This window comes from Acanthaster planci, linkage group LG08, assembly GCF_054643075.1.
Source record: "Acanthaster planci isolate LZ-2023a linkage group LG08, COTS_SCS, whole genome shotgun sequence".
Lineage (NCBI taxonomy): Eukaryota > Metazoa > Echinodermata > Asteroidea > Valvatida > Acanthasteridae > Acanthaster > Acanthaster planci.
The window spans coordinates 14,430,889-14,451,421 of NC_141784.1; the positions used below are offsets into that span (position 1 = coordinate 14,430,889).

Consider the following 20,533-nt stretch of genomic DNA (forward strand, 5'->3'; position numbering starts at 1 on the left):
TATTTCTTCACAAAGAAGACTATGGCCAATAGCTCCTTGCGCGTCACACAGTAGTTCCTCTCTTGCTTTGTTAGAGCCCTGCTACCGTATGCTACAACAAGCTCTCTGCCATTATCAAGATGTATTTTTGCGTTGGGGAGATGTTAATTATATATAACGGGTTTGCCCTTACCCAACGTATATTTATAAGCACTGTATGCTCAGTGCTTGTCCGAGAGCTTGCGAAAAAAACCTCACAAGCTTACTCGGGTGGGACTCGAACCCACGACCTCCTGCTTACTAGTGCAGATGTCTTAACCACTCGACCACCGAGCTTGCCGGGGTCGGCTGGCCGGTCCGAGTCAAATGAAGCAGCGGGTACCGCGAACTATTATCAAGATGTATTTTTGCGTTGGGGAGATGTTAATTATATATAACGGGTTTGCCCTTACCCAACGTATATTTATAAGCACTGTATGCTCAGTGCTTGTCCGAGAGCTTGCGAAAAAAACCTCACAAGCTTACTCGGGTGGGACTCGAACCCACGACCTCCTGCTTACTAGTGCAGATGTCTTAAATATACGTTGGGTAAGGGCAAACCCGTTATATATAAGCTCTCTGCCTTCCTGTACCTGTGACAATACAGCGCCGACTGCAAAGCCGCTAGCGTCGGTGTCGAGGATAAACTCGTTCCCTGGGACACGATAAGCCAAAATGGGGGATGAGACAAGGCGATGCTTCAGTGCCTCGAAAGCTTCTTGACACTCGACCGTCCACTTAAATGGTCTACCCTTCTCTGTAACTTGATGAAGTGGGCGTGCAATCCTGGTGAAGCCTTCAATGAAACGCCGGTAATACAACACCAGGCCAAGAAAGCTGCGGACATCAGTGACCGTTGTTGGCTGGGGCCAGTCCCGCACCGCCCAAACCTTTTGGGGTCAGTAGTAAGTCCTTCTGGTGACCCCACATGGCCGAGGAACTCCACCTCCCTCTGAAAAAGTTTGCACTTCTTAGGTTTGAGCTTCAAGTTAGCACCACAGAAGCACTGCAGCACGAGACAAAGCCTTTGCAAGTGTTCGTCGAAGGACTTGCCGAACACAATGACATCATCCAAGTACAGAACAGCTACCTGCCACTGCAACACGGCCAGAACCCGCTCCATTAGGCGCTCAAAGGTGGAGGGTGCGTTGCACAACCCGAATGGCATTGTCACACATTGGTACAGCCCCCTCTCCCCGTGCTGAAGGCAGTCTTCGGTCGGTCCTCCTTTGCTACCTCAACTTGCCAGTAACCAGAGGCAAGATCCAGGGTCGAGAAAAACATAGACCCTGCAAGCGAGTCCAGGTTATCTTCGACGCGGGGAAGTGAGTGAGCATCCTTTGTTGTTACCTCATTTAACTTCCTGTAATCAATGCAAACTCAAGTGGACCCATCCTTCTTCCTTACGAGGACAATTGGGGAACACCAGGGGCTTCCAGAGGGTTCAATGACCCCTTGTGAAATCATCTTAGCTAACTCCTGGTCAGCAACGTCTCGTTGGTGCAAAGGAACTTGCCTTAGTCTCTGACGAACAGGTGGGGCAGTTGAGGTGTTGATGTGGTGCTCTGTCAAACTGGTTTGCCCTATATCTGCGTCCCCAGTTGAAAACTCGTCGCCGAACTTCCTCAACATGGCTGCCAGCCTATCCCGCTCATTGGCCTTAAGCTCCCCACAGCTGCGTTCAAAAAGTGAAGACAGATGTGCAGGCACTGGCTCTTCACTCACTATAGGGCCTTGGTGGGCAGGCTCTCCGCGTCCCAGCACTGCAATGCTGTCCACGGGTTCGAAGACAGCTGCGTCAGTCCCCTTAGCATGACTGCTTCAGAGGACAAGTTTAAGAGCCTTACTGGAACGTGGTTTCCCTGAGTCCCAACGAGAGCACTCGCCACTAGGATCTCATGATCAGCTGCCGCTGTTCCTCGGTTCTGCAACACACCCCAACTTGGCAGCTCTCCTCCATCAGTAACCACTGTGCAATCCTGAAGAATTTCAGATTGGGGTGGTACAGCAATGTTCTCGGCTAAGCGTACTCGACATACTACAGGCTCCTGGGGATACTTCTGTAGGGGAACTGTGTACTGGCCAACAGTAAAACAATCCTCCTCCGAAATCAGCTGGCACCTATGCTCTCGCAGGAAGTCCAGGCCAAGAATGGTGTCATCGCTCAGGTCAGCAACCCACACGTTGTGCTGTATCCCAGTCCCTCCAAAGTTGATTTGCACTTTCGTACGTCCAGCAATGCGCAAGGCACTGCTGTCCGCCTGACGGAACTGGCGATCTGCAGGGTAAAGCTCCGGTCTGATGTCCGGATCCAACCTGTCCCAAAGGTTGGAAGACATGAAACTCTCTGTTGCTCCAGTGTCGATCAAGAAACTCACCGCCAACCCAAAAAGTCTTCCCCGGACATAGAGTCCCAACTCCGAAGATGCCGGTCGTATGGCAACACCAGGCGGTGGAGCTGTCCACCTCGGCTAGGGGGCTGCCCGCGCCGGCGGCGAGGCTGTCCGTCTCGGCTGCGGGGCCACCTGCGCCGGCGGCGAGGCTACCCATGCTGGCGGCGGAACTGCCTGCGCTGGCGGCGAGGCTACCCATGCCGGCGGTGGAACTTCCTGTACTTCAGGTTCACTGGGACTCTGGATATCTACGGCTGGGCTTCCGGCCCCGAAACCAGCCTTACCTTGTTTAATGGTTGCTGGTCGTCCTTTACGTGGGGACATCGGGCTCGGAAATGCTCAAGGCTACCGCACTTCCAGCATCCTGGCTTCCAATCGTCCCCCTTCTTTGCATGTTGTCCACGACGCTGTGTTTGCAACAATTCTCGCAACATTGCCACTACGTCTTCAGTACCTGAGGGGCCAGGGATTTTTCCACGTTGGGCTCTGCTGTCAAGGGTCAGGACCGTCCAACCTTCTCAGCTTTGCACCAGGCTTCAGCCTCAGCCACGATCTCTACTGCCTCATCCAGTGTCGACGGTTTTCCCTGAAAAAGGGCGCGCTTCAGTTCAAGATCGTCCAGGGCATTCTTGAACATTTTGATAGCAAAGTCCTCCTGGACGGTCGTCCCACTATCAGGAAAGGCACGTTGGACCAGTCTCCTGATGGCCTGCCCAAGTTCAGCAACGGTCTCGCCCGGACGCCTTCTTCGAGATGTCAACTCGGCCCGATGTCTGATCCGCTGGCTTGCAGTTCCAAAACGACGTTCAAGGGCCTTCACCAGTTCGCCGTAGGACGAGAGTACCTCCTTCGGCAATGAGCAGACGACCTCCAATGCAGGCCCCTTCAGCACCATCAGCAGGTAGTCGGCTCGCTGTTTACCACTCCGGCCATTGATCTCACTCACTCTCGAAAAGTGAACAAGGTAATCCTCAATGCAAGAGGCACCATCGTACTCCCTGGCCTTTACCCGCGGTACCGCTCCGGTGTATGCCACGCTTGGGTGCTGGCCAACCGCATTTGCAGCACTGGATCCGCTAATAGTGGTGTCCGTGTGCACTGCCGCATTACTGCCCGCATGCCGAGGCGCACAGCCACTGCTTGTCCCGTTAGGACAGACTGGGAGCTGATAAACATTTGCATCAGAGCGGTGCTCAACTTCGCTGTCTGACTCGCTACACACTGTCCGCCACTGTTTACAAAGGTCCTCAGCGAGTTGTCTCTGGTGTCTTCACAGGCTACACGTTTTCTTCGGCCGGTCCAACTCATCCCTCTGTAAAAAGGCTTGGTGTCTCTGACAAACGCCACTGCGGTTTATGTCCAGATTTGGAACCATACGTGCCCCGTCGTGAGCTCTCTGTCAGGGAGCGTTCAAGCCATTCAATGTCCCTGGAGATTCCGTCGATGGCTTCGGCGATGCTCCGTGTGGATGCCATGCGACTTGCCATCAGCTTCAACGTGAGTGGAAATCCTAGAAAATCCCGCCGCTGCCACCAAATGTAGCGTAGACCTGGGTGCTATTGTCCCTCAAAATCCGGTAACGCAAAAGCGGGGGGCAGATACAGGACTTCCAAAAAAGAATTTATTTGTTTTATTTACCAAACTCGGTGCACGACCTTCCAAACAGCCGTCAGAACAACAACAACTGCTTACGTGACACTCGAGCTCTACAAAAAACAGCATGTATCACAATGTATAACAATTTGTAAGGCCGCCCTGGCACTTTTCCAATTTCCCTCCCTCGCCCGCCAAACCACAACGCCCCAAAATAGAACCCAATTTCCGGTGCACACCCAGCACAAGAGAAACAGGTCAGGACACTCCTCCAGAGGCCCTTCGCCGGCGGCCCTCAGTGCCGGTGGCCCTCAGCGCCGCCGGCAGCGTACGAAAGATTAACATGGCAATAAAACATGAAAAAGGCTATACAATTGTCCGTTACAGTATTTCAGTGTTGTAATAACGAGACGGCCTAGTGATCTAGTGCAGATGGTTCTCTAGCACGTAAAGGGTAGAGTCATGACAGTACACTCCCGTAATATGGGTGCACTTCCACGTCCATCTGACTTTCCTCACACAACGTTGCAAAACCTCTTTCGTCATAAACTTGTAAGTCATTTGGGTATAAAGTGGTACTATTACTGTCATGATACAGTGTTGAACTTTTGTGAGCGATTTTAGTGTCACGAAATTTCATTCGAAATCTAAAACTGTCGGCATCCGGAAATCAGCCTCGAATTCAGCTGGGTGTTCCCCAACGTGGCATCAGTCGCGAATATTGACGCCAATTTTTTTTTTTTTGTTCTAGCAAGCTAGGCGGAAGAGAAGTGTTCACGTGCACGAGCAACGACCTACATTTTTCGGCTTGATCTCAAGTCGTTATTCGGCTGGGCATTTTTGTCACAACGTAAAAAACTAATTGCTGTGTCTATAGCCGAGCAACTTCTTTCTGTACCTGGCTTGCTGAAAAAAATTCGCCGTACTATTTGCGACCGAATATTGGGTCGTAAGTTTGGTCGCAAATATTAACGTCAATATTGACGTTATACGGCTAGCAATGTCCCTCCATAGCCACCATAGCCTCTCGTTAGGGCATATCAACTATATATCTCTGTAACCCCAATACACACAGCTCATAGAAAGTGTTATTCCAGCAGAAATGTTTGTGAAATGTTTCTGTTCATAATCTCATTTAGGGTAACCTCTGACAATTCAGTACTGACATAATTCTAATTGGAATTATTTTCTGAACCAACCACGTTTAACACTTCAAGCTGAGGACATTCCTCTACATTGCACTCACCGTGCCCTACGTTTTCGTAATTAATTCAATTCCAATAGTATAAATTTGTGTCGGAATTTTTTGGGGATGGTGGAGAGGGACTGTAGGGGGTATTTGCCGGCCACTTCGCCTGACATCATATGACACAAGATGGGGCCGATGTTCACGATGTAGACGTACATCTGCAATATGTGTTAAGTTACGAAGTTGGAAACCCCAATAACAGGCAAAGAATGGGAAAGGAACGCTCATATGACATGAGGATCGGAATCAAGGAATTTGTTCCAAATAGGATTGGAATTAATTTAATTATTCAACTTTACCATTTAACAAACAAACGACATTAAATGACAAGGTTGCGTAGAGAATTATACAATGCTAAATTAAACAAATCATAAGTTGGCCATGGCGAGGTGGTACCTCCATGAATGGAATCCTGAGCCGCCAGCCTACCGAGAGTTCGTATCCGTTATCGGCCCATTTCCATGGTAACGTCAGCTGGACAATGATGACCAGTGGGCGAAGTCTGGCACTCGACAGGTTGCTTATATGGTGTGGCACTGGAGAGAAAAAGAGCGTGGCAAGACGGCAGACTAGAGTCAGCGGTGATGAAACCTAGCTGGTCAGGAAGGCACGATGACGACGAGTGCCCGCGCAAGAAGAGAATATCCCTGCTTGTCCACCCCCAGCAAGCTGAAAGCTCAGAAATCTGCCAATGGACGAAATTCCAACCCTTTAAGTCCGGTGGGAAATTCCAAAGTCCATTCCCACTGGTCAAGACTGTGTTAGACCACAGCACAGGAGCAAATAACAGTTTACGGAACAATAACGGTAAAGTATGCCAGTCGCAGAGTGACTGGCCCACTTAATTTTATAACCTTCTCAAAACTTTACATAGCTGAATTTTAACGAATCTTAACAATTACATTAATCCTGCAGAAGCTTACATATTTACGGCTTTTGTTGTTTTCCCTCGTTGAGTGTTATTGAATACATTTGAACTGTTGAAAGTCCGAAACATTCTAAACACTTCGCCTTGATTTTTTTCTCACCACTGAAGTTCTGGTGTTGATCCAATAGCCCATCCTCCGGTCAAGTGAGGGATATTTACCCCATCTCCCTGGGATTTACACACATGGGCAGCTCAGTAATTGTGTAAAAGAGTTCAATGCAAGTCAACACCACAGGTAACGTGATGTCGTCACAAAAACAGAATAACAAACAATACTTTGGTCACTTTTTACTTTAATAGTATACAGGGGTGAGAAGGTTTTTTGTTATTATTTAAACAATGATATTTAAGATAATAATAAGATTTTTTTAATTCCAATGAATTTTTCTTTTTTTTATCGGAGGCAAGTTGGCATAGTTGAATATTACACTATTCGAAAGGAAGTTGATATTCCACCATTCGAAAGGAAGTTAGCCACGGGCCTATGTGCAGAAACTTTCTTAATATATTTATCTATTTATTTATTTTTGTTACACCAACAAAATGTGATTTGAATTAAGACAATAGAAAACAACTAATGGATTAAAACCACACACTGACAATTAACCTTCACCATATTGTCTAGGTCGAGGTTCATGTAAAAGACATGTACTAGTACACGCCACGCAGTAGAGCACCTACAGGTTAAAATACAAGGTTTTAAACTACGCATTAAGTTCTGTCAAAACTAGAGTTCACAGTATTGTGTTAACCAGGAGTTGAAACTTGAGGACCAGTGAAAAATGCCATAAACCACAAGTACATATACTTGTTTACATGCCAGGTACAAAAAAGCTTGACCAGGCTCTAATGTTTTGAAAAAGACAACCAACCATTTTATCCTGTTTCTCAGTTCTACCTTGTGTCACTCCTTTGTGATTAATATAATAGAGTAATGACTCAAGATTAATTGAATATTACTGCATTAAGAACATTTTGTACTGGTTTTGATTTCACTGCATGATGGCTAACATTTCTCATCCCAATGTAGAGATTAATACAAATACTCCGATACTTTGCCATATTAAACTCAGAGGTAAACACATTAAGTTGAATCAGATTATAATTATAACTCATTTTAATTCAAGCATTAAATCCAAAAAGTTGATTTAAATGAAAACAGATAGCAAATTTCAACAAAAATTCTTGATAAAATCGTAACTATTGCAAACATGGATACAGACAGTCGGGAAAGTTGGACCAGCCTGAGAATCAACTCTGCCCACTACGTTGAGTCTCCGGAGAATACCAATACAATAAATCTATGTCCCTCTTCGTTAGTACCACTCATTTTGCCCATATCCTGCTTATTAATAACATATGCTGCCCCAGTTGTCAAAAAATAGCTGACTATGAACAAAACACATCAAACTGGAGTATCAGTTTGGCTTCACAAGTAGGTATGTTTATGCTCCTCACTTAGTTGGTGCGCATGCATACTGAATCCCACTATACCCAAAAGCCAGTAAAATGGCTCTTGACCGGTGTCAGTCACTTCGCCCCTTACCACTTCGCCCCATTTCCACTGCGCCCATTCCCATTTTGCCCAATCCCCACTTCGCCCCATTTCCACTTTGCCACATTACCACTTCGCCCCATTTTCACTTTATCCAATTGATGATCCTACATTCTGTTCTTCAGTAACAGAGGAATAGGCCTGGATGCAACAAGTAACAACATCGACGTTAGAGTACCCAAATAACGATCGGATAACCCAACTTTCAAAGGCCAAAACAATACTTCCGATTTCCCGACCGCCGGACCCAAAGTTAGAAAAAAACAAGTTTTCTTCGTGCTTCGTTGCTGCTGTGTTAAAAACACAAGCGCAAAGCACTGGTTCCAGCCGCGCCGCACTCGTGTAAAACAATACGTAATGGAGTGTGGTAACAAGTCTATTTATGCCGCGGCGACCATTCATGTACGTGATCCGTCACGAATACCATCGAAAAAAAAAAACAAGGTTGCAAGATTTCTTCACGTTAATTCTTAGTATTTTGTCTATGTGTTTATTTTCTGTAATCCATTTTCTGCCCAAATTCTTCCCGTCTTTGTCACGTACCTCAAAAGTAAGAGTCAACAGTTGGAAGTAAAGCCAACATAAATTTCGTTAGAGGGGATTTTTTTCAGTTTTGCCGAGTTTTCCCTGACATTTCTCCACTTGTGAATGGTGAGGAATATTGTGGCGAATGCAACTGACACCTCTTGTGGTGGACCCAGTAACTGGCCGGATCAGGGATGGAATTGACCTGGCCCAACCCCACAAATATATTTTTTAACCTCGAGCAAGGATGAGCGGCTACCCTGACACAAGGGGGGATATCAGTTAACGAACGGCGGACTAAGCCTAGGGGCAGTTCGTTGGGTGGAAGTTTACCACCAATTAGGAAAGACTGGATTTATCTGGCAATACAATAATGAAACACAGGGAAACCTAAATAAACCTCACAGTGACACAGGATTTCCAAGGACAATAATCAAGTATTTGATTTATTGCAATAAAAATCAATAAGGTATATAAATCACACAAGGTTTATGTACACAATACACCTCACAAGGCAATACAATATGCCTCACGTGGTTAACTAACCACCCGACTAACTTAAACACAGCTAGTCTACAACCCAAGGGTTACCTCACTAAATAGTGATAGCCCTCACACAAATAACACAGAGTGTCATGAAAAACAGGGTCGATCTAACGAAAGGGAAATTACCCTCACAGCGATCTGAGTACATCAAGTAAATCTGAAGGCTAGCTAGCACAATGACAAGATTGCCTTCCAGCCGTCACCCCACTATCAGTGCTTACAGACGACAAGCAATCCAACAGCAAAGACCACTAGCTCCCAGCCTAGGTTCACGACACTCAGCTCTATCACTAAAGTAATCTAGACCCAATACGGTTCGCTACTGAACGTACTAGATATAGTCACTACACGCAGCGCCCCTGGTGCAGCGTCCACGCTATACCTCGCACAGTTACAGCACAGAACAGTAGACAGCATCCTCCACGATCCTGCCACTCTGCGACCCAACAGCGAAACTCACTCACTGATTGTGCACGCTTTAAGCACGCCGCAAGCGCCCAGACCTTGTGCTCTACGCAATGCTGATTGGTCAACGCAATGCTTAATAATTCATGACTTAGACTGGCATTCATGCCTACACCTGTTTCGTCACACAGGCCCCAGCTAAGCTTGGTCCGTCCCGGGCCAAATGGCTTAATCTAAAACTATAAGAAACAGGGCTCTATTACACAATTACAACAACAACATGAGGTCTACCTAAACCCCAAGATCAATAAACCTTATACAGTTATAACCCCTGCCATGAGGTCAATAAACCTCACACCAGTTATAAGTACAGATATACATTACTTACACAATGTGGAAATCACTCACTTTATACAAAACAAACCTGAGTTTTACCTAATAAACCTCGTTACAATTAGCATAATTTATTCACAAGTGTACTCTCCACTAAATTCATGATATACCTTAAAATTCTCCAGCTATTTATACAATTAAAACGTCCTTGTTTTTTCTGACATAAAAATAAACTTCAACTAGTAGCAAAATCTTTAGTGATTCTCAACACTTCAAACTTCAAAATACACTGAAGAAATAAGTTAGCTTTAACCTGTAACACAAGCAAAACATATTTACAAAGTGCTAGTCATAAAAGAAAGGTAGAAGCAAAAAAACCTAAGTGCTGTCTTTTGCAACTGTGAGATACTCATTAGCATCAACAGGTCTCAGGTATGCCTGATGGTGGACTTCTTCTCGAATCAGCCTGCCATCGAGGAAGGTTTTGCGGAAGATCTTTTCTTCTATGGTTGCAACCTTCATCCTCTTCGCTGGTTTCCCTTCCTCGTCTCTGTCAGTCTGCTCCTCCTGGGGAACTTTTAACACAATTTATAGTTTCCCCAAATCCTCCCTATATCGTGCCGGGAGCCGGTGTTCCCTCTGAGGGTGCCTTCTGGGAGCTTCTGTCGGGCCATTCCCCTCGTCCTTGTATCCTGAAGGACCAACCGTTTGAGCCTCAGGAGGCTCCTCACTTCTTCCATGAACCTTACTCACTCCATCATGTACAAGCTCTACGCCAATAGATTGGGGACCCCTTGCTATTTCCTGCATCAAGGGTTCCTCAATCACCTTCGGCTCATATCGCCATGGTTTTAGGGTCTCGCCAGTGTATGGTTTGAGCCTGTCTCCATGAACCGTTGAATCCTGTAAGTTACATCAGAGAGTTTCTTGACCACCAGAAATGGTCCATCCCAGCGAAGTTCTAACTTCAGGGACCTCCCTTTCTTCTTGGACTTATTGAAAAGCCAGACGAACTGACCTTCCACCAGCCCTCCTCCATGCACCTTGTGGTCGTAGTTCCGCTTTTGATGCCTGGCACTTTTTTTGAGGCACTCTCTAGCTCTGCTATGAGCCTCCTGCAGATTCTGCCTCAACCCTCGTGCAAAATCTGTTTTTACCAAGTCCTCCACTGTAGGACCTTCAATTACCAAGTCCACTGGCAACCTGGTCTCCCTCCCCAGCATTATCATATTCGGAGACTCACCAGTCGACTCTTGGGGAGTGCACCGATATGCAAAGCATGCATATGGCAGACACTCATCCCAGTCACGCTGTTTCCTCTTTGGTTCAATCATCACAGCAACCATGTTGATCAAAGTCTTATTGAATCGCTCAACCAGTCCATCAGACTTTGGGTTGTACGCTGTAGTTTGAGTTTTGGATATGCCCAAAACCCGACACATCTCAGCAAAGACAACCGACTCAAAGTTTGTCCCTTAGTCTGAGTCCAGTTCCAAAGGAATCCCAAACCTACAGACAAACTCGGTGACAAATTTATTTGCCACCGTTTCAGCCCTGGCATCGGGGAGGGGATATGCCTCCATCCACTTGGAGCAGTAATCCCCGACCACCATGATCCAAGAGTTGCCAATGTCACTCCGGGGCAGTGGCCCCAGCAAGTCCACAGCCACTCTTTCCATGGGCTCGCCAACCACGTACTATTGTAAGGGGGAAACTCTCCTCTTTACAGGAGACTTCCTCCTTCCACAAAGTTCGCACTGTCTTATGAAAGACCTCACGTCAGCGGTCATTCCTGGCCAGTAATACCGCATTTTTACCTTGGCCAGTGTCTTTGTGACACCCAAGTGACCGCTCATCCGACCACCATGAAGCTCACGAAGGACCTCTTCTTGAAGCTTCCTCGGAAGAACCAGTCGCCACGTGACTGACTTCCCATCGTCGGACTCCCACCTTCTGCAAAGCACCCCATTGCGCATTTGCAACTGGTCCCAGAGGGACCATAGCATTTTGTGGGCAGCCGAGGTGCCTGAAACAGTTTCCCAAAGAGGTCTACTGCTCAGCTCCTCCTTAGATTTAACAATCCAACTCATGCTGGGATCCTCCAGCTGTGCTCGCCCAACAGCATCCCTCGGCATACAAGGTTGGGCAAAAATACACCTCACCTCAACCTTTGGAACTCCTGGATCAGCAACAACTTCTCCCTGACCCACAAAAATACCAGGATGTTCAGCACTCTCAAACTCATCAGGTACCTGAGGTACCTCCACTGCCTCCTCCTCATCATCATGCCGACCGCACTGCTTACAGATCTTCCTGGACAGCCCATCGACATTCCCATGCTTTCGTCCAGGTCGGTGTTGAATGGTCAAATCATACTCACTGATGACTTCAAGCCATCTAGCAAGCTGGCCCTCGGGGCTCTTAAAATTAAGCAACCACCGGAGGGCAGCATGGTCAGTGCGAAGGACAATCTTCCTACCATACAGGTACTGCCTGAACTGTTTCAAATAGACCACCACCGCCAACAGCTCCCGCCGCGTAACACAGTAGTTCTTTTCAGCCCTACTCAACTTGCAGCTGGCATAGGCGATAACTTTCTCTTCGCCTCCGTGGACCTGGGACAAATCTGCCCCTATTCCAACTTCACTAGCATCCATGTCTAGGATGTAGTCACTGTCTAGCACAGGGTAAGCCAAAACAGGAGCTGCCTGCAACTTCTGTTTAAGCTCCTCAAATGCTTCTTGGCAAGCCTCGGTCCAGACAAATTCTCTTGACTTTTCAGTCAAAGCATGCAACGGTGAGGCCACCTCAGCAAACCCACGGATAAACTGCCTATAGTAGGAGGCGAGGCCAACAAAGCTTCGCACTTCCTTCACACACTTAGGTGTCCGCCACTCAGCCACGGCTCGCACCTTTTCGGGGTCCGTAGCTACACCCTTGGACGACACAATGTGTCCCAAGTAGTTAACCTGCTTCTGGAACAAGAAGCACTTACTTGGCTTCAATTTCAACCCAACTTCTCTCAACCTGGAGAGAACGACTCAAAGTCGCTCGATCTCCTCCTTGACTGTTTTGCTAAATACAATGACATCATCCAGGTATATCAACAGGGTGTCCCACTGAAGGCCTACCATTACTTTGTCCATCAGCCTCTCGAATGTGGCTGGGGCATTGCAGAGGCCGAAAGGCATGCATCTCCACTGATACAAGCCATTTCGGACCACAAAAGCTGATTTCCTACGGGCATCCTCGTCCATGGCTACCTGCCAATATCCCGAAGCTAAGTCTAATGTAAAAAAACCACTCGGCACCCGCAAGAGCATCGAGTGTCTCGTCAATCCGAGGCACAGGGTACGCATCTTTGATGGTCACCCTGTTTAAGCCTCAATAATCAATACAAAGTCGACGTGACCCGTCCTTTTTCCGGACTAACACCACATTAGCAGCCCAGGGGCTGTCAGACGGTTCAATAATCCCCCTCTTCTGCAAGTCCTCTACTTGCTTCATAATCTCCCGCTGATTGCACAGAGGGTGGCACCTTGGCCTCTCTTTGATTGGCCGGGCATCACCAGTATTAATCTGGTGTCTCACCACCTCTGTTCGCCCTATATCATGCTCGCCCGAAGAAAAGACATCTTGAAATTCAACCAGGCAAGACTTCACCTCAGCATGATAATCCTCACCAAAGTCGACCTTACTACGGTCAAACAAATTATGCAGGTGACTCGGGAGGTCTCCTCCAACCTCACCGGTACATTTCCGACTAGCAACAGCAACCGAATCAACCTCCACTGTTGCAATAGTGCCACCGGCTGTCCCCTTCCGAACAACCCCTTTCTCCTTGTTTGGATTTAAAATCCGCAGAGGAAGAACCTCTACCCTCGACTGGACCAGTGTTCTGGCTAGCATTAGGCCTCGCTCAGCCAATTCACCTCCACTTCCCACAGGCTCGATGACTGCTGGCTGATCAGCTGCCTTACAGATAGTGGCTACCTCGCCAGGCACAACAGCCTCATGACCAGCAGGAATTTCCATGGTTTCAGCCACGAGCACCCTTCCAATGAATGGCTCTCCAGTACTGCTTGTACATTTCAGCTGCTCACCATTCAGCCTCAATTCGAGACTTTGGAAATCTAAATTTCCGTCAGTGGGCAACAAGAAATCCATGCCCAATATACCGTTATATTTGACATCGGCAAATAATGCTCGCTCTGGGAAAGTTGTTCTTCCCAATTGTACATCAACCCAGGCAACACCCATCACTGACAGTTGACTGCCATCGACCTGTTGAATGTTGGTGCTGTCCATGTCTAGCACAGGCCTCCGTTCTTTGGCCATTTCCTGGTAGACTCGACCACTGACCAATGTGTCTGTAGACCCTCAGTCCACCAGGAACCTACAGCTTGTTCCCCTTACAACACCATCTATGAACAACTCATATCTAGGCCGAACACCCAACTTAGGCTGAGTGCCTATAGGCTCTCCGCCTTCTGATTTCCGCCTCTTCCTACCTTGCTTGGGCCCTCTGGAACATCCAGCCTGCCCGCGGGCCCACCGGTCGGCTGGCTGACGTTTCCCTGCTCACTTCTCTGCTTGTGAGGCTTACTGCACTCACGAGCGAAATGACCAGCATCCCCACACTTAAAACACTTCAACTCACTAGGCTTCTTCCTCCCAGGCTTTGGTGACTGCCTTGGAGGGGACTTCGCCTGTCCACTTGGGCTTAGACCTTGTTTGCTGAGTCCTGTCAGCAATTCAACCATCTGGTCTAATCTCTTTGACTGATGACCAGCATTTTCCTCAATTTTCTGAAGACGTCGCTCAGTGTCAGAGTCGATAGCCCTCGCGAATTTCGCGGGCTTTCCCTCGGCTCTTCTCTGAACCTCAATCTTTTCGAAGTTCTCGGTCTCAAGAGCGGCCTGTATCGCTTCGTCCAATGTTTTGGGACGAACACGATGAACGCCTTCCCTCACAACCTGACTACTAATTGCATCGACAAAATGATTTTTACCAAGGTGCTCTCGAGCCTCTTCAGGAATTTCAGGGTAAGCCTTCACCGTGAGATCACGGACTGCTTGGCCCAACTCCTGTAGAGTCTCTTTAGACACCTGTATTCTGTGTCTCAATTCCACTAAATAGTTTTCGGCCTGTCAACCAGGGCTGAATCTTCTCTCTAACACCTTAACCAGTTCACTGTAAGTGAACTTCTTTGAACCATCGTCTAGACTTCGTAGGGCATCACCCTGTAGGCTGGCAGCCAGAAATTCTTCTGCCTTTCCTCACTCCACATATTTACCTTGCGGCATGCCTAAAAATGTTGGTAATAATCGTTCCACAGAACTTTACCATTGTATCGGTCGGGGGTAATTGTAGGCCTGTGAGGCTTACTCTGAGGTTTACTAGGAACTCCACCACCGACTAACCTAGACTCCCTTTTAAGGGACAAGGGCCCCTCCCTAGGTGAGTCAACCTCACCAACAACTTTGTTGGATTCCCCCACAGTTGGGCGAGTTAGAAAACTCAACAACTCACTATGTAACTCTCGCTCCTTTCGGCATAATCAACCTCACGGTTCAAAAAAAGGATTGGTGCTAGGACTACGCATCGGAATAGGCCTCACAAGCGTACTCTCAGCTTGCCTCTGCACTTCCTTTGGAACCAATTCCGGCGATGTACCAACACAGGAACGCTGTCGTTCCTTCAATGAGGCATACCCTGAGGTATCCTCAGGCAACCTCCAGTCGACTTCTGAGTCGACCTTTATACGAGGCATATCCCTTCCCTTAGGTGTATGTGCCTCACTCACAATCTCAGGCAGTGAACCTTTTTTAACAGCCTCGAGCTCAGCGGAAAGACGATCCCGCTCCCACTTGAGCCACTGAACCTCCATTCTTGAATGGTTCAGGTCATCCAGGACAGAACCCTTGTCAGCCCCCATCGAGCCAACACCACTGTCCTTAACCTCGCTCATACTGGAGTTCCCTCCTGAGCAGGAATCTCAGTCTCAATTAGACTCTCTAGACTCGGCCACTGGCCACTTGGCGATATTGATAGCTCACAGGCAAATTCAGGCTGCAGGACAAACAGTCCCAAGCCTCTGGAATTTACCAACCCTTGTGAATTCTCAACAGGATTGGCAGTTGCTGTCCTGCAGTACGTCGCAAGGATCGCAACTCTGCTCAAATCTGAAATTGAATCCCACCAATGTCACTAACACAACAAGGAACACAACGTACAGGGCAGTAACTACCCAGGTAAGCATAACCCGCCTTCCTCATTACAATTACCCTCACAGTGCACCTCAATGAGGTTTACTGACAAAATTTTCCAAAAGAAATTCCCTTATGCTATTACTCTCTAAAACCAGATAAAATCACAATTCAATCCTAAAAATCCCACTTCTGACACCATTTGTGGCGAATGCAACTGACACCTCTCGTGGTGGACCCAGTAACTGGCCGGATCAGGGATGGAATTGACCTGGCCCAACCCCACAAATATATTTTTTAACCTCGAGCAAGGATGAGCGGCTACCCTGACACAAGGGGGGATATCAGTTAACGAACGGCGGACTAAGCCTAGGGGCAGTTCGTTGGGTGGAAGTTTACCACCAATTAGGAAAGACTGGATTTATCTGGCAATACAGTAATGAAACACAGCGAAACCTAAATAAACCTCACAGTGACACAGGATTTCCAAGGACAATAATCAAGTATTTGATTTATTGCAATAAAAATCAATAAGGTATATAAATCACACAAGGTTTATGTACACAATACACCTCACAAGGCAATACAATATGCCTCACGTGGTTAACTAACCACCCGACTAACTTAAACACAGCTAGTCTACAACCCAAGGGTTACCTCACTAAATAGTGATAGCCCTCACACAAATAACACAGAGTGTCATGAAAAACAGGGTCGATCTAACGAAAGGGAAATTACCCTCACCGCGATCTGAGTACATCAAGTAAATCTGAAGGCTAGCTAGCACAATGACAAGATTGCCTTCCAGCCGTCACCCCACTATCAGTGCTTACAGACGACAAGCAATCCAACAGCAAAGACCACTAGCTCCCAGCCTAGGTTCACGACACTCAGCTCTATCACTAAAGTAATCTAGACCCAATACGGTTCGCTACTGAACCTACCAGATATAGTCACTACACGCAGCGCCCCTGGTGCAGCGTCCACGCTATACCTCGCACAGTCACAGCACAGAACGGAAGACAGCGTCCTCCACGATCCTGCCACTCTGCGACCCAGCAGCGAAACTCACTCACTGATTGTGCACGCTCTAAGCACGCCGCAAGCGCCCAGACCTTGTCCTCTACGCAACGCTGATTGGTCAACGCAATGCTTAACAATTCATGACTTAGACTGGCATTCATGCCTACCCCTGTTTCGTCACAATATACTGAACACTCTAATGAGAAAGTATTATGTAAGAAGGAAACCATATTAATGAGAACGGAAAGGTTTTGTTTATGCCTTTTAATCGGGCAATTTTGCGTCATTGTACGTGTTAGAGTAATGCATTATAAAAGAGTCAACTCGTACAGAAACGCACTCATATCCTGGTGTGTGTGCGTGAACGCCAAGCCTCACACAAATCCGGACATCTCAGTTTTGACCGCTGTCGGACCTCAGTGCAGAAATTTGAATCTGAAAAAAAAAAAAAAAAAAACGACACGCATTTCAGACAAATGGCTCTCGATCTTGAAGAAATGAACTGACAGATACAACCATATCATCAACCTTACAGTCAGTATCACCGATGATCTGAGGGGGATTCGATAAAAGTGTGAAAATTGGGCACTCAGTAAGGTGAAAAACAGGAAAAACGACGAAAATGGATCCTGATGTAAAACGAATTTTGTGTTTAAAGGTTCCCTGAAGTAATTAACTTGTTTGTTCGTAACAGTTACTATAGTCTTTCATGTGGCATCAAAGTTATTTGAAGGTAAACCCGCCAAAATCGTGAAAAACAGACACAAACTTGGGGGGGAGATAACTTTGTCATAATTACATGACATCTTTTGTCGTAAATTGACATGTTCCACTTCTTTATTTTCCAGAGATCTTTCTTTCAGTAAGGTACTCAATACCACCAATTGATAGATTATTGGCAATATATTCAAACACGAGGTCCTCTAAGGAAACGGCAGGACAAATCCTTCACCGACATGCGTTGTCTGCTAGAATATCAGTTTTCAGGCTGACGGCCACATGTTACTTTTGCGCATGCGTGAATGCACAAACTAAATGCACGCACAGTCTGTCTATGGGGACCATTGATCTCAATTATATAATGGAGATCACGAGGGACCCAGCATATGCAGCGTACGAGATTCTGAGCTGCGTACACGCACATTAAGCGTGTATTCCACTAATTCAGTGTAAAATCAGCACTGCTCAGGGACCAATAATATGCGTACCAACGTCCCTGAGGCATCTGAAACACACGTTAAATTACTGTATAATCTTTCACTTTCTTTTAAGTTTTATGTGGGTTAACCGATTACATTTTCAGTAATTCCCTCAAAGCAAAATTATCCCCCCAAAGTGATTTTTCCAAAGTCTGCTTGAAGCCATTTTTCAAGCGACAACCTTCAACTTTCGCGGGCACTTAGGACCATTTTTCAACGGTATTTTTTAGCCATTCTGCTCTCAGATGAAAGCCCAAAGACCCAGGGAGTTGATTCTGGCAAAGATTTACATAATCTCACCATTCTGGGGGCATACAATCTCCTTTTTCAAAAGATACTGTGGGGGGGGCCTTTTTATGCTAATGAGCTGGCCAGAAATTCTCGCTTGAATTAATGGACTGCACCCTCAAGCACGCGCAACGTGGTTCTTAGTCTTGCCCGCACGTCGTCTCGTGTGAATATAGCGCCCTCTACTGGCAATGCCATTCGGCTGTGCTCGCCAGCGCATGTCGCCTGCACGGTATGTGTACCGTACGGGCAAGACCAAAGATCGTATAGCGCCGCATAGCGGCGCAAGATGGAGACCTCCAACGCAAATATACGTAAATTGTTGTAATCACTTAGGCGCCATTTGGGAAAGCGATACGCCTGCGCAATGCACATTACTGCACAGGCGCAGGCGCTGCGGCAGGCAAGTGCGCCTGGTGAGCCTGCACCGAAGTATTACCGTAAACCGCGCAGGCGTATCGCTTGCTCAAATGGTGCTCACGGTAATTACACCTTTTGGGCAGAGTTATCCATCTTGCGCCTTCGGCGCTATACGATCTTTGGGCAAGACAATAGACATAAATAACCTATAAACCGACAATAGCGGGCGCCAGAGTGTAATTTAAACGCCATTTCTTTGGTTATTTACGTCTGTGGACGACATGCCAGAAAACCAGTCTTGTAGATTTCACGACACCAAAGATAGCCCCCAAATAGCAGTAAATTATGCGCTCAGCTCTGAATGTAGCCACCTGCCTTTGTCCAAAATAGACACGCAATTTGGGGCTTTGGTGAAAGAAATACCCCGAACCGGGAACTATCAGTCCCAAATTCGGGATTAATAGAAATATTTCTATGATCCCTCCTGATTATGGCATGTCTTATTGTAAAAAAAAAAGAAAAGAAAAGAAAAAAGCGCAGAAATACAATCATTTGGTGGAATGCATCCTGTAGAATCTGGCACTGAGGCTTACCCGAAAAAATCCGAGGTATACTTCACTCGCGCAAGTTCATGAATAATGCACGTCCGCACCGCCGGCGCGAAGACCGTACGCCATACCGACCGCGGTTTCTGGCAGTGCGCATAAGCGATTAGGCCTATTCGTGGTAATACGGCCGTTTCACAATACATGTAGTGCGCCACCAAGAGTTTGCCACGCGTTGGCCAATCACAATGCGCGAAAGTTGTCGACCCAATGCGCGTTTAGAAAGGCCGACAAATTTCGAGCATTGTGATTGGCCAACGCGTTGCAAACTCTTGGAGGCGCCCTATTGTGAAACGGCCGTATTAAGCGTATGGGGTATGCTCAGAATTTTTCGGGTAAGCCTGCCAGATTCTACAAGACTGACTTTCCGGTAGGTCGTCTATTGTGAATATAGCACCCTCTACTGTTTTTGCTATTCGGCTTTGCTCGCCAGCGCATGTCGCCTGCACGGTGCACGGGCCAAAACAGTAAAACCAGTCTTGGGGCAAGAATACGTGTTTCTCAGCCCCATGTACACACAACGACAGGTGCAAGCGAGGCTAGTGGCGTGCAGTGGAGACGGTTGGCCTGGTTACCTGCATGCAAGCTGAGCCTACTATGGGGAAGCTGCAATTCAGTATTTGTACAAATCCTAGCTTTTTTTCAGCATTTACATTTTTATGATGTGTCAACAGGTGGACTTAAATAGACTAACAAAAGGTGTCCACAAAATCCAGTAAAAGTAAGGGGACTCCCGGTAGCGGTATCCAGCTTTTCGTGGCGCGGCACAAATAAGTGTGTTTTTCATTAATTAATTGAGTACTTTGAAATGGCACGTTGAGGGTCCATAACCTGACAACCAGACAGAGCTCCAGGATAACCATAAACTTCAACGTCCCAAAATAAGCCCAAGAATTTTAAGCCCCCTGACAAAAATGTTCAGCGACATTTTTCACTGGCGAAAACGTTGACAACAATATCGGAAGGCACTTATGATTACAACCAGCTACACGTGAAAGTTTCCAGCTCATGAGAGGCAAATTGAAGGCCTACGTGAGGCTGAGGGTTTTAAGAGAGCATCTCCTTCTCCCCACCCCACCCCCACAAAAACGTATGAATTAGGAGATTTTTTAAGTCGACACAGCCTAGCTATAATTATGCCCGTAGCTCTTAAATTCAATTAATCACTGCCAATTACGAATTCAGTCTGCTTATTATATGTTTGGTTTACGAATATAAAAGGAAAGGCCGATCAACAGCACAATTTGTGCGTGATGCTTACCACACGTGGGCGCGCCACAGCCTCTGCAAACCGTGAACCCAAT

The 20,533-nt window shown here is 47.0% G+C and overlaps 1 protein-coding gene across 1 annotated transcript in view; it reads right to left on the minus strand.

Annotated features, from left to right (window-relative positions):
- Nucleotides 1-16,237: 16,237 nt before the first annotated feature.
- LOC110986061 (phosphatidylethanolamine N-methyltransferase-like) overlaps nucleotides 16,238-20,533 on the minus strand; it is an 84,142-nt gene continuing 79,846 nt past the window's right edge. The window contains exon 8 of the transcript XR_015426210.1: nucleotides 16,238-17,212. The gene's annotated coding sequence lies outside the window, so the exon portion shown is untranslated. The remainder of the gene's footprint in view (nucleotides 17,213-20,533) is intronic.